Source organism: Microtus pennsylvanicus, chromosome 5 (assembly GCF_037038515.1).
Source record: "Microtus pennsylvanicus isolate mMicPen1 chromosome 5, mMicPen1.hap1, whole genome shotgun sequence".
NCBI lineage: Eukaryota > Metazoa > Chordata > Mammalia > Rodentia > Cricetidae > Microtus > Microtus pennsylvanicus.
The window spans coordinates 93,935,547-93,949,147 of record NC_134583.1 but is presented as its reverse complement, the minus strand read 5'-3'; the positions used below and the strand labels follow the sequence as shown (position 1 = coordinate 93,949,147).

At 43.3% G+C, this 13,601-nt stretch overlaps 4 non-coding genes across 4 annotated transcripts; 2 read left to right on the top strand and 2 right to left on the bottom strand.

The window, feature by feature from the left end:
• Positions 1-12,144: 12,144 nt before the first annotated feature.
• Positions 12,145-12,217, bottom strand: Trnav-uac (transfer RNA valine (anticodon UAC)). The gene has a single exon. It is a non-coding gene; the product is annotated as a tRNA-Val (tRNA).
• A 268-nt stretch (positions 12,218-12,485) lies between these two features.
• Positions 12,486-12,558, bottom strand: Trnav-uac (transfer RNA valine (anticodon UAC)). Its single transcript has one exon. It is a non-coding gene; the product is annotated as a tRNA-Val (tRNA).
• A 231-nt stretch (positions 12,559-12,789) lies between these two features.
• Positions 12,790-12,876, top strand: Trnar-ucu (transfer RNA arginine (anticodon UCU)). Its single transcript is given in 2 exon segments — positions 12,790-12,826; positions 12,841-12,876. It is a non-coding gene; the product is annotated as a tRNA-Arg (tRNA).
• Positions 12,877-13,258: 382 nt separating this feature from the next.
• Trnal-uaa (transfer RNA leucine (anticodon UAA)) lies at positions 13,259-13,341 on the top strand. Its single transcript has one exon. It is a non-coding gene; the product is annotated as a tRNA-Leu (tRNA).
• Positions 13,342-13,601: the final 260 nt, after the last annotated feature.

Here is a 13,601-nt window from a genome sequence, read left to right as displayed (position 1 = left end):
CTGCCGTAGGGCCTGGGTTCAATTCCCAACCCCTACACAGCAGCACAGAACCCTTGCTGACTCTTGATCCACTGTCCACATCGCCAGAGCAGCCTATTGTCTGTGTTGCTCGCTGTGTCTTTAGCTCCTTCTCCTTCATGTAAAGAGAGAGAGAACAAGCTTTAATTCTAATGCCAGGCATGCTGGTTCTTGCCTTCAATCTCAGCAAGCACTCAAAGGGCAGAAGCAACTGGATCTCTAATGAATTCCAGGCCAGCCTAGTCTACATAGTGAATTTGAGGCTCACCAAGACTACATAGTGATACCTTGTTTCAAAACACACACACAAAAACAATTCAAGCAACATTATCTGTCAGCTATGTAGCTAATTGGTTTTGTTTTTAGATGGATTAATTTTATTTATATGAGTATTCTGACCACATGTATATGTGTAGCATGTTGCTGTGTTTGTTGCCTTTGGAGGTCAGGGCATCAGATCCCCTGGAACTGGAGATAGTTATGTGTAGCACAAATAATAAAATCCCAGAGACAGATACTAGAATTCAAGTTGAAGATCAGAGTGCAAGACTAGCCACACTAATAAGCCATGCAGGACTGGCAGTGGTGGCACACACCTTTAAACCCAGCAGTCACACTAGTTAGCTATAGAGGCCAGGCAGTGGTGGTGCACACCTTTAAAACCAGTAAGTTAGTAGGAGAGAGGAATATAAGGTGGGATGAAACAGGAACTTGCTCTCTTTCAGTCTGTAGATTCCATAGAGGTAAGAGCTCTTTAGTGACTTGTCTGCTTTGCTTTTCTGATCTTCAGCTTGAACCCCAATACCTGTCTCTGGGTTTTTATTATTCGTTCTATAGCTATGAGTCACCCTGTGGGTACTGGGAGTTGAACTCAGACTCTACAAGAGCAGTAAGTGCAGCAGGCATGGTAGCCTTTGCTCTCAGCAATCAAGAGACAGAGAGGGAGGCAGATCTCTGTGAGTTCAAGGTCTACAGAGCTAGTTCCAGGACAGCCAGGGCTATTCAGAGAGAGACCCTGTCTCAGGGGGAAAAAAATGTGTACTTAATCACTGAGCCATCTCCCCAACCCCTCCAAGTCCTTTTGAGAGACATTTAAGAACATGAGTTTTGCGTTATTTTTTAATTATTAAATTAGTTGCTTTTCAACCACTGTGACAAAAATACCACAGCCAAGACAATTTAAAGAAGAAAGAGTTTATTTTAGTCTTATGGTCCCTGAGGAATTAGAGTTGAGAAGCGAGGCAGCCACCAGGCATCTTGGCTGGAACAGCCAAGAGCTCACATCTCAGGCCACAACCAGGAATCAGGCAGAGCAAACTGAGGATGGTGAGACTCCAAAGTTTACTTCTACTGATGTATTTCTCCAGCAAGGCCATGCCTCCTAAACCTCCCCAAACACTGTCACCCCTGGGGACCAGGCAGCTAAAGGCCCAAGAATTTGGGAAGACATCTCATTCAAACCACCACAATTACTATTCTTTGGCAATTTCATACATGAATATAACATATCTTTATCATAGATGCACCCATTATTATCTCTTACCCCATCCCACTAACCACTTCTTCACAGAACATTCTCTTCTTACTTGGATATCTCCTCCCCTCCCTCTCTCTTCTTCTCTCTCCCCCTCAATTCAATTAGTGTTGTTTGCATGAACATGGGTAGGGGGTTATTTATATACTGGTGCATGGGTAAATAACCATTGGCTACACCCCTGAAGAAAATTACACGCCCTCTCTAGGTAGCTATTAACTGCCAAAGGGTTCTCAGGGAGGGGTGGGGGTCTCTCAAGCCCCTCCCCTATTGCTATGGTTTAAATGAGAATGGTCCCTATAGGTTTATATGTTTCAATACTTGATTCCCAGTTAGTGGAATTCTTTGGGAAGGATTAGGAGATGTGGCCCTGGAGGAGCTGTGGTACTGGGGGTGGAATTTGAGGTTTCAAAAAATGTGCTCCTTTTTCAGTGTTCTCTCTCTCTCTCTCTCTCTCTCTCTCTCTCTCTCTCTCTCTCTCTCTCTCTCTCTCTCTCTTTCTCCCTCCCTCCCTCCCTCCTGCTTGAGGATCAAGATGTGAGTTCTCAACTGTTCCTGCCATCATGCCCTTGCTCCACCACCATAGACTCAAATTCAAGCCTTTCTTTTATACATTGCTTTGGCCATGGTGTCTTGTGGCAGAAAGCAGTTAATATACCCACTCAAAATGGGACGTGGAAGGGGTAGAGAGGAGAAAGAAGACGCCACATGTGAAGTGAGCCATCGACAATTATGACTTCATTCACTGAAACAGTTTTGATGCTTGTCCTGCTCACCACCCTACCTCTGAGCTTTTGGCTCAGGTATGACTTCTCTTGATAAATTGTATATCAAAAGGAATACAAAATTATGCTGGGCAGTGGTGCTTGCCTTTAAACCCAGCACTGGGGAGGCAGAAGCAGGCAGATCTCTGTGAGTTTGAGCCAGCTTGGTCTACAGAGTGAGTTCCAGGACAAGCTCCAAAGCTACACAGAGAAACCCTGTGTCAAAAAAAAATGTAAAAATAGATAATGCTCAAGGTTACAGTTTTTTTAGCAGGGGTAAATGATGCCTTTGATGTCAGTGTCTACAGAGGTACAATTTATATACAATAAAATTTACCCTTTGATATGTATAGAACTCAATAAATTCTAAAAGATTATATCATCAAAACATAGACTGGTCCCATCACTTCAACAACTTTCCCCGTGCCATCTTTGCAGTGAACACTTTCTCCCTCACCACCCTCCTCACACACAGACCAGATGCTGGAAAACTTTACTAACAACTATGAAGACTAATGTGATCATTGCTGCAGCGGAGCAGACAGGGAAACTCTGAACCAAGTAAACACAGATAGGAGACTGTGGCCAAGGAGCAGAATTGAGGGAGAATATTCATGGGCACAGTTACTGGGAGGGGACATTCAAGGTCAGGGCATTCTGACTGAGATGACTGAGAGGAGTAAAAATTGTCAGCGTTGCGTAGTCTGGAGTCACCTAGTGGGCAAACCTCTGGGATGTCTGTGAAGGAGTTTCTAGATGCATGGAAAGAATCACCCTAACTGTGGACGTCAGCATTCTGTGAACTGGGATCCCAGAACGAATAAATGGAGAAAGAGTGCTAAGCACCAACATTCATTGGAAATGGAGCCAACAGCTTGGCACTCCTGCCACCCTGATGCCCCTACCATGACGGACCCTTGAACTGTGAACCAAGACAAACTTTTCCTTCCATAAACTACTTTCGTCAGGTGTTTGCTACAGCAACAAAACAAGTAACTAATGAAGTGACTTTATAGGAGTGTTGCTGACGGCAGGCCAGGATGCTCAGATATAAAATGTGGGCAACAAATGTTATGGCTAGTTTTCCCATGACTTGACCATTATCTCAGTGTTCTCAGGTTCCATAAAGATGCTGTCACCCACAGGCAAAAGGAAGAAGTCCAGAGAACACAGTGCCCACATTTCCAAGAGGAGAGATGGGTGATTGTGGTCTATTGGTGGGTTATTAATGTTTGTCATCATTTAGGGGATTGGTTACAAATTGTTACTGATCATGGTCATGGAGAAAGCTAAACAAGGGAGATTAGATTCAAGGGTCTCTTTCTGAAGGAAAAAGGGGGATAATGCATAGAAATGATGGGGAAAAGAGCGGATTGCTGAGTTTGTTTTTGAACAAGCACTAGTGTCAAAAATTTTACATTGGTATGGATTTTTGTATACTGATACAAATTTAAGGTTATTTTTTGTTATACTATATATGTTTCCATTCTTGTTTAAGGTACTGTGCCTATCACAGCTCATTTAAAATGTGATGTCAAGTTTTAATCCTTGAGAAGGAGAGCAAGGAAAGAGATATCTCGATTGAGGAAACCATTGTGGGGCTAATAAAAATATGGCACTAGAGAAATTTCCAGAAATCCACAAAGATGACCCCAGCTAAGGCTCTAAACAATAGTGGAGAAGGTGCCTGAACTTGCCTTCTGCTGTAATCAGATTGATGACTTTAATTGTCATCATAGAAATTTCATTCAGCAGATACATAGATCCTCAGCTAAGCACTGGGCCAAGCTCCAAGAGTCCAGTCAAACAGAGGGATGAGTGATAATATGAGCAAAGAGGTCAAGACCATGATGGGGACACCCACAGAAACACCTGACCTGAGCTAGTGGGAGCTCACTGACTCCAGACTGATAGAGGGAGAACCTGCATAGAACCAAACCAGACTCTCTGAATGTAGGGGACAGTTGTATGTATGGCTGGTACAGTCTGTGGGACCACTGGAGTGGAATCAGGCTTTATCCCTAGTGCTTGAACTGGCTTTTTGGAGCCCATTCCTTTTGGAGGGACACCTTGCTCAGCCTAGATATAGTGGGAAGGGCCTAGGTACTGCCTCAAAGTGATGTGTCAGACTTTGCTGACTCTCTATGGGAAGCCTTTCCCTCTCTTAGAAGTGGATAGGGTTGGGTGAGAAGAAGATGGGGAGAGTCAGAGGAAGGGAGGGAGAGGGAACTGGGATTGGTATGTAAAATGAGGGAAAAAAATGTTTTAAGAAACAAATAAATAAAAACAGAAGAAAGTTACAAAAAAAGTTTTAATCCTTGAAAGCCATTTAGGATAATAAAGAAATACAGGTTAATAGTCATCTATAAAAATCAAAGTTACAGTCACATTAGGTATCTTTTCAAAGTCAAACAGAGATATATTTTAGATAGGTTGTCTTCAAACACTTCAGAAACCTACAGAATATGGTGTTTAAAATGTTTTAATAACAAAAGACTTTTTTATGACAATGAGATACATCTGCTCCTGGCAGCACCACTCTGCTTCATAAAAGGATGATGGGCATCAAAGAACTTCCATATGGAGTTTGATTTCATTTGTGACAAGGTTAGCCACTGGACCTAGAAACTGCCCTTCTCTCAACTACTGGCAGAATGCTGTCTGAACTGGACAAGCAGGACACAAAAGAAGACAACTGCTGAACTTTGCCAAGACAACATAGGACAGTCCTTCAAAATCTAGGCTCAGGAAAGATGTCAGAGGACATAGAGAGGAAATAGGAGGTGCAAGATAGAAAAGAGGTAAAAAGCACAAAGCAAAATTAGATTAATATAAATTGGTTAATTTAAGTTATAGAGCTAGTAGGACAAGCTGAAGCTGCAGGACAAGCTTTTATAACTAATAATAAAAGTCTTCATGCCATTGTTTGTGAGATGGTAGCTCAAAGAAAGCTCCACCAACAGCCCATTCTCATTCAAACTACCACTTTATGCTCACCCTGAAGGGTCTAAGGGACAAGAGGGTCTTTTCAGACTCTTCAGTCTCTGAGGGCCCTGGCTACCCCTTAGGTTGTTGTTGAATCTTTGTTTTCCTTCCCTTTCTTCTCTTTTCATGGAGTCCTCAAAGGGACAAGAGACTTAACATTTTTCATGTACACAAAGTAAAGTTTTTTTTAATATATAGATCATATTTTTGTGTACTATTTAACAACTTTTTGCCAGACCAATATCCAAGATTTTCCTAATGCCTGGTAGCTTCCAGTTTTACTGAAGGGTCGAAGAATAAGAAAATAAAAATGTAGATTCCAGAAATAGGAATGTAGAAATAAAGAAATAAAGTTGTAAGCCTAGGAGAATGAGAACAGACTGTCAGCAGCTTTATTAGCAGCTTGAGGATTAACTATTAACAGTGGGTTATTTCGCTTTACAACCCATAGCTCTATTTACAAGGCCAGAGCATCTCTCTGCAAACTGAGGCTAGCCTACAGATATGAGCTGAGTCAACTTTTAGGAAATAGATACATGACCTCTGGGTTATGCATTATCCCTGCTATGTGAAACTGGCAGCATCAAAGGGGAGAGCACAGGGCTTAGTAAACACCACCTGGAAGTACCAAGGAAGACAATAGATTAAATACAAACACTAGTTTAACTGAAAAACTCTGTTAATGGAGATTGCAAAGTAAGGCAATCTGTGTCTGAGTTTTACCTCAAGATTATAAAAATTCCTTTGTTCAGACCTAATCTTTGGTGCCCCTACTATAAAAAGGTGGGTTCAGAAACCGGCCTTGGACACAGCCTTACAAATCCATCTTTGGCTGTGGTCTCAGCTAGCTGATAAGCTTTTCATGCCTCATGGAGATTTTTTATGTATTTTTTTTCTGGATTCCGGTTTCTGAAATAAAGTTTGCTTCTGGTTTATTAGAATTTGGTGGTCTGTCCCCATCTTTGCACAACCCCCCTGGACCCAACATTTTCATCTTTCTCTCTTGCTTTCTTGAAGTTTAAACATAGAAGTCTCTGGTAAGGAATTCTCACATGAATAAATTTGTGCTTTGTTGGAAAACCTTCAAAGACGAGATTCAAAAAGACTCTTTCTTTGTTTGATGAATACAATTGAATTACAAAGGAACTTGAATTAAAGTTACTTCATAAGAATATCAAACTTTTAAAATAACACTACTTAGAAGTATTTGCCTAAGAACACATTTGATTGAAGTATGTGAGTGGTGGGCCTCTTACTGACTGGGGCCCGGAAACTGTTAGGCTGTCTCTTTGTCTGAACTTCAGTCAGGTTTGTCTAAGCCACTGCTCCCATGGACCTCGAGCCCTGACAACACAAAACAGAATGAGAGCTGGAAGGAAGGTGTGACCCAGCTTAGTGACCCGGGGATGGAAGTCAGGAAAACATTCAGGAGAAGTCAAAGCCACCCTGTCTTGAGTGGGTGATGACCTTTAAGAATAACATTGGGGGCTGGAGAGAGAGCTCCACCAGTTAAAGACTCTCACTGGCTGCTCTCCCAGAGAAACTAGGTTCAATTAATTCTCAGTGCCCACATGGCTGCTCACACCTGTCTGTAACTCCAGTGCCAGGGCTTCTAACACCCTCACACAGATACACATGTAGGCCAAATACCAACAAACTGTGGAGGCCCAAAAATGTGAGCCTATTGCCACCTTGCCTGATGGTCAGAGAGTTTGGAGGTTGCTCAAAATGGTTGACAAGGGTTGTTGTACATCCATCCACTCAGGATGTGGTTGCTTGGTTCTTTTGACATTAAGATGGCACATAAGGGAAGATCCACTCCACTCTGACAGATGGTCTGCTCCTTCTTTTGTAATATGAGGTTACCTGGGGAGGGGCTGCCTCCAGGATACTTGGTCTAGGCTGGCTTCACTGCGTAAACAACAGAATTCTAATGACTTGATGTCTCCAAGTGTTAAAGCGATTAACTGAGTTGTCCTTTGTATCAAGTTAAAGAAATCTTTTGTTACCTTCTTCCCCCTTTTGAATTGGGTATAAAAGCACATGGAAAAATAAACAAGGGCGTTTTCAGTATTCACTGGAACCTCCCACTCCCTGCACTCTTATATGGTTTCTGTTTGATTATTTTCATGCACATCTTCATATTCTTTAGTCATATGTCTGAATCCCCGTGCCCTTACCCTGGTAGAGGATGATCCCCAACATACGGCAGCTCAACATGGCACAGTTACCAACAACAAACGTAAAATAAAAATAAATTATGCATTTTAAAAAAGAGTGACAATGGGGGTGGAGGAAGCACTAAAGAGATGGATCAGTGGTGAGCCACTGCCAAAGACAGTTCCCAGAACCCACATGGTGGCCCGCAACCATCCGGAATTCCAGTTTCAGATGATCCAGTGACCTCTGCTGACCTCCACAGGCACCAGGAATGCATGCGATACACATACATATCATAGACAGATGTCGTCAAACATTCATACACATGAAATAAGCATAAATTAATTTTTTTTGGTTTTGGCTTTGGTTTCTCAAGACAGGGCTTCTCTGTGTAATGATCCTGGTAGTCCTGGAACTTGCTTTGGGTCCAGGCTGGCCTTGAACTCAAAATGATCCTTCTATCTCTGGCACCTAAGTGCTGGGATTAAAGGTGTATGCCCACCGTGCCTGGTGCAATAAATTATTTTTTTTAATAATGACAGTGGGGGTGTAGAGATGGCTCAGCAGTTAAAAAAAATACTTATGCTCTATTATAAGGACTGGAATTCAGATTATAGCAGCCATAACTCCAACTCTAATAGATCATACACTCTCTTCTGACCTTGTGGGAACGTGCACACACATGTGCATGCACAACACACACACACACACGAAAAACTTAAAATGAAAATAAATCTTTTTTAAAAATGAAGTTGGAAAAGATCTTTTAAAAAAAAAAAAAGAGGAGGAGGACCAACTAACTTACTGATAATTATAGCACCAGGGACCTTAGCCTAGGTATTCACTACTTTTTGCTGGGACAAAATACTTGACAAACACAACTTAAGGAAGGAACAGTTTCTTTTGGCTCACAGTTCAAGAGGATAGTCCATGTGGCAGGAAGGTTTGGTGGCAGGAGTTTGGGGAAAGCGGCCACATGGCATCTTCAGTGAGGGTGCCGAGAATCATGGGTACTTAGCTCACTTTCTCCTTTCATTCAGTTCAAGACCCCAGCCATGGAATGATGCCTCCCACATTTTGGGTGTGTCCTTTCCCTGAATTATCCTCCTCTAGAAATTCCCTTGTACAACTGTTTCCATGGTGATTCTAAATCCCAACAAGCTGCATCAATCATCACAGTCCATTCTATGCTATTGTGATGGAATACCTCAGCCTTGGGTAATTTATAGTGAACAGAAATGCATTGGGCTTATGACTGTGCAGGCTGTGATGTCCAAGATCCAGGAGTCCCACCCATCTGGTACCAGGGCTGACAGCATTGATATGCTCAGTCGGAGCAAGACATTGAACTTCTGCTTCAAACCGCTTCCTAATCAACTTTACTCCATCCATACAGGTCAGTTGCTCATGGCTTAAACATCCTCAGTAAGCTCCATAGTCCCAGGGCTTTTACCTTGGCAACCAATTTTTCAATACACAGACTTTAGGGCCATATTCAAACTCCAGCCAGGAAAAAGAGGAAACAAAGCAAGGAACCTGGTGGCCGTAGGGACCAAGTGTCCGAGTGCTTTCCGGGGTTGGGAGATGAAGGGCTGTGTGATGTCTACATTTTGAGAAGTTGCTCTGGTTGTTCATCAAGTAGGGCAAGACCAGTGATGGGGGCCCTGCTGGAGTCCCAGGACAAGGCATCAGAAGTCTTCAAGGATAGAGATGTAAATGCAATGAATCTGCTGCTTACAGAAGAGTTTCCAGCTCTGGCCATGGTCTGGGTGATGGGAATGAAGAGAAAGGGATCAGTTTTTTTGTATCCAAGCTATAGAATTTTTCAAGAAGGTAAAAGCAACAGTGGCTCATTTTGGACAGTTTATGCTATGATTAGAAGTATGTCCACCCCAAAATCTTACATTGAAATCTCAGCCCCTGGTCCCCAAATTATGAATTTGTTAGAAAAGAGGGTCTTTAGAAAGGTGTCCAAGTTACAATGTGGCCACTAGAATGGACTTTGATTGATTATAATTGGGACCCTTATAAAAAAAAAAAAGGTAACAGAGGTACCAAGACACACTTAAGATATAGTGTTGACTGACATTGCCATTGTTGAGTTATTGGGTAGGCCGCCATATGTTGAGATACCACAACTTTCCTACCATTTCTAGGAAACGCAATCTTACAGCAGACTTAAACTGTCTCTATTGCTCTTACCAGTTTTCTGTCTTCTTTTTTTTTGAAGTTCTTTGACCTTCAGGTGCAGGAGTTGTGTTGTAGATAAAGCCACTGTGACTGGACTCCCCCCATTAATCACTGCATTTTGACCAGTTGTGGTTTTCTGTGAAGGTCTTGGTTTGCTTTAGAGCCAAGCATCTTGGATGAGGGTTAGGAACTGAGAGTATCTGTGGCTGTAAGGATGAGTGTGGCTTAGGACATGTGCAGTTGGGTCTGGTAAAGTGATAGCAGTGGACTCTCCTCTGAGATTCATGAGCTAGCTAGCCCCAGGTAGCAGGAATCTCTTGGGGTCTGTTCTGAGTCAGGGTCTCTACTGCTGTGAAGAGATACCACAACCATGGCAACTCTTATAAAGAAAACCATTCAGTTGGGTGACTTACAGCTTCAGAGGCTTAGTTTGTTATCATCGTGGTGGAACACGGTGGCATACAGGTAGACGTGGTGCTAAAGAAGGAGCTGAGAGTGGAGAAAGAGATACATCTTGATACACAGATAACAGGAAGTAGTCTGAGACAGTGAACATATGCTTGAGCATATGTAACATCTCAAAACCTGTCCCCACAGTGACACACTTCCACCAACAAGGCCATATCTACTCCAACAACGTCATTAATGTACCACTCTCTATGAGATTATGGGGGCCAATTACATTCAAACAACTACGAGGTCCCACCCATCCCTAGACAAAAAACTACAGGCAACTAAAAACCGGCGAGAAAGGGAGAAATAATCGCCCCCATTTGTTTATTCAATACCAAGTGGTCACCCCTGAAATGATATACATTTAAGCAACACTAAACACACTCAGCAGGTTGTATCTATATATTTACGTGGTAAATTTATCTGTGTGTGTGTGTGTTAACAATAACAGTTGCAGAAAAAGAAGCCATCAATTCCAGAGAGAATAAGAGGGCAAAGACATGGGAGAGGGTGGAGGAAGAAAACAGAAGGGGAAGTGATGTTATATTTTAACTAAATTTCCACAAAAAAGGAAAGAAAGACAGGGTAAGGACCCAGAGAAAAGAGAGGTCAAAGAAATCAGCCCACCAAGCCAAGATGTTCAGCAGTTAGCAGCTCCCAAAAATGTCTATGAGGGAAAGACCCAGTACTGTCCTCAAACTGTGCCAAGTGTGCCTGCCAAAATACAACACTTTAAACCCCGTGCTGACTATGTGGAGACTGTCGCTTAACCAAATCCTCTTGTTTTGTCGGCAAACAGGCACACAACAGGTAGGCAGAGACACTGTTATGAGCTCTGCCCAAGGCCCTAGTCCAAGGGACGTTGACCAGCCAAGGACTGAGGTAAGTGACTCTGAGCCTTCTTGATGGATCACAAACCTCGCCCCGCAACCCCCAGGTTCAGGGAACAGCTCAGAAGAGGGAGCAGGAAGAACCCAAGAATTGGGCTGCCTTCAGCCCAATAACGTGACAGCGTTAGAGGCTGGCGACACCCTGCCTGCGCTGTACCACGACGACCCTCCCCACGCCAACCCCAGTCCCAGGCTAGGACAAATTTTGGGAACACATTTCCCAGAATTGCCATTTGCCTTTGCACTATACTTCTGATAGTCTCTGCCGATACAGACATGAAAGGGTTTTACAACGTCAAAGTCGTCGTTTAAAGGCTTTTAATTTTAAAGGTAATGTCTGCTACCAGGTGCACCAGACGCACTTGTGCAGAACTGCAATTGGATACTTCTAGGAGATAACAAAAGAAACTTCAAACAATTAAAAATGAGAGGGAGAATTTTGAATTGTTTCCCTTGTGCCTGATGTTGACTTCTCAATAAGAACTTTTATATCAGGACGTTCAGTTTGAAGCCAGCGGACCTGCAGTTAGTCGGCACTTATGGTAGCAACTTTTTAACGTCTTTAGAGCACGGATTGTAGGCGTGCTCCACCACGCAATGAAAGCAACTTTTTTTAAACTTTCTTTTTATTTATTCTTTGTGGTTTTCACATTATGCATCTCGAGCCCATTCGTTTCCCCGTTTCCTTGTATCTGCCCTCTGCCTTGGCAACCATCAACACCACCTCCGAAAAAAAAAAAAATAGTTTTAAGAGGAAAAAAAAAAAGAAAAATCTCGTCGTGGAAGCTGTAGTGTGACACAGTGAGTCGGCCGGCGAGAGGACTGCAGGAACATCGCCTCAACACGCCAAGCGGCTGGGCGTATTGCGCTAGAAGCAACATTTTGGAGTGGCCCAAGGAGAGTCAGACACGCAGAACCCACTATTGGAAGGGTGGGGGTAGGAGGGGTGGGGGGGGCCGAGGGCGCTCAGGCGCAGTGGCACTGGAGAAGCTATCCAGCACTTGCAGTTCCCAAAAGAGAACACGAGGGGACAGTGTCACAGGCTCCGGGTGGTGGAGGAAACCTACTGGGAGCAGTATTCACGGAAGAGAATGAGATTAAAACCCCAACATTAATAAGAAAACATAAAAAAAAAAAAAAGAAAGGACACTGGTTCCACTGGGGCTCGAACCCAGGACCTTCTGCGTGTAAAGCAGACGTGATAACCGCTACACTATGGAACCACGTGCTGGCAAAGCCGTTCAGAGATTGGATAATGAAAACATTGTACTTTAAATCAGCGTGGTTAAAAACTAAAAAATTGAAACAACTCTTGAAGAGAAAAGTTTCAAACGGAACTCAGAGTTTTCAGCACGTGTAGAAAAAGGGGAAGCGTTAAGCAGGAGCCCCACAAACACCGTTCAGATGCGTCACAAGCAAAATTCAACAAGCCAAGCTGACTGAAAAAAAAATCGTTCCTGCGGAAAAAAATATCTCACAGGACAAACCACATGGTTCCACTGGGGCTCGAACCCAGGACCTTCTGCGTGTAAAGCAGACGTGATAACCACTACACTATGGAACCGCGTGACGGAGCAGAGAGCCAGATAGACTAACTAGACAAAGAGATACTGGAAACGGAACTATGAATCACAATGTTTGTGTATCCCCAGCGGAGAAGCTTCAGGGCGGCGGATTTTCTAGCGCCGAAGCTCTGCTCTCTCCCCGCCGCGCACCCTACTGTTGGAGGAGAGAGTGCCGCTCCGAGCCGCCGATCCGACTCTGATGTAGGCAGTACCGAGGCGTAGACACACCTGGCTCTGTGGCGCAATGGATAGCGCATTGGACTTCTAGACTAAATGGAGGCATTCAAAGGTTGTGGGTTCGAGTCCCACCAGAGTCGCTTTTATTTTAGTAAGGAAGAACAAAATGAAACAGTATCCTTGATCTTTAAAATGTCCTGCCTGGCGGCCGCACCCATCAAAATAAAAAAAGGAATTTAGCGCAGTCGTTTCCTGTGTCCACTCACTGGGGATCGTCAGGAATCTTGCTGCTGCTGCTACCAAAGCGTTCTCTCGTATTACACCTCGTTCATTTCACCTCGCTCATCACACTCCCTGAGTCTGAGGAGATAAAGAAATGAGCGAGGTGTAATCACAGTCACCAATCTCCCTCCCTGGGGACTTTTTTTCAATGTAAAAAAATAACTTTGGGGCTTTTTAGAAATGTTTAAGGCTCGCAATATTGTCCCAGTTGCTTCCAAAGGAAACTCCAGGCGTTCAGATACCAGAATGGCCGAGTGGTTAAGGCGTTGGACTTAAGATCCAATGGATTTATATCCGCGTGGGTTCGAACCCCACTTCTGGTAGATGTGATTTTCCTTTTTTTTGCCAACAACTACGACGTTGGAACTGAGACGTAGAACGAAAGTACAAATTGTCCCAGAAAAACAGTCACTTTATTCAACAGCCAACTCTCCAGACCCAGCTACACACCGGATTCTTTTCTAATGGCTAGATGCAGGGATCGAGAGAGTTTAAAAATAAAACTTATAAGTAAAATATTTTAAAAGGAAAAAATAAAAAGCAAGGTCTGACAGAAGAGGGAAACAGCAGAAAAATAAACAGG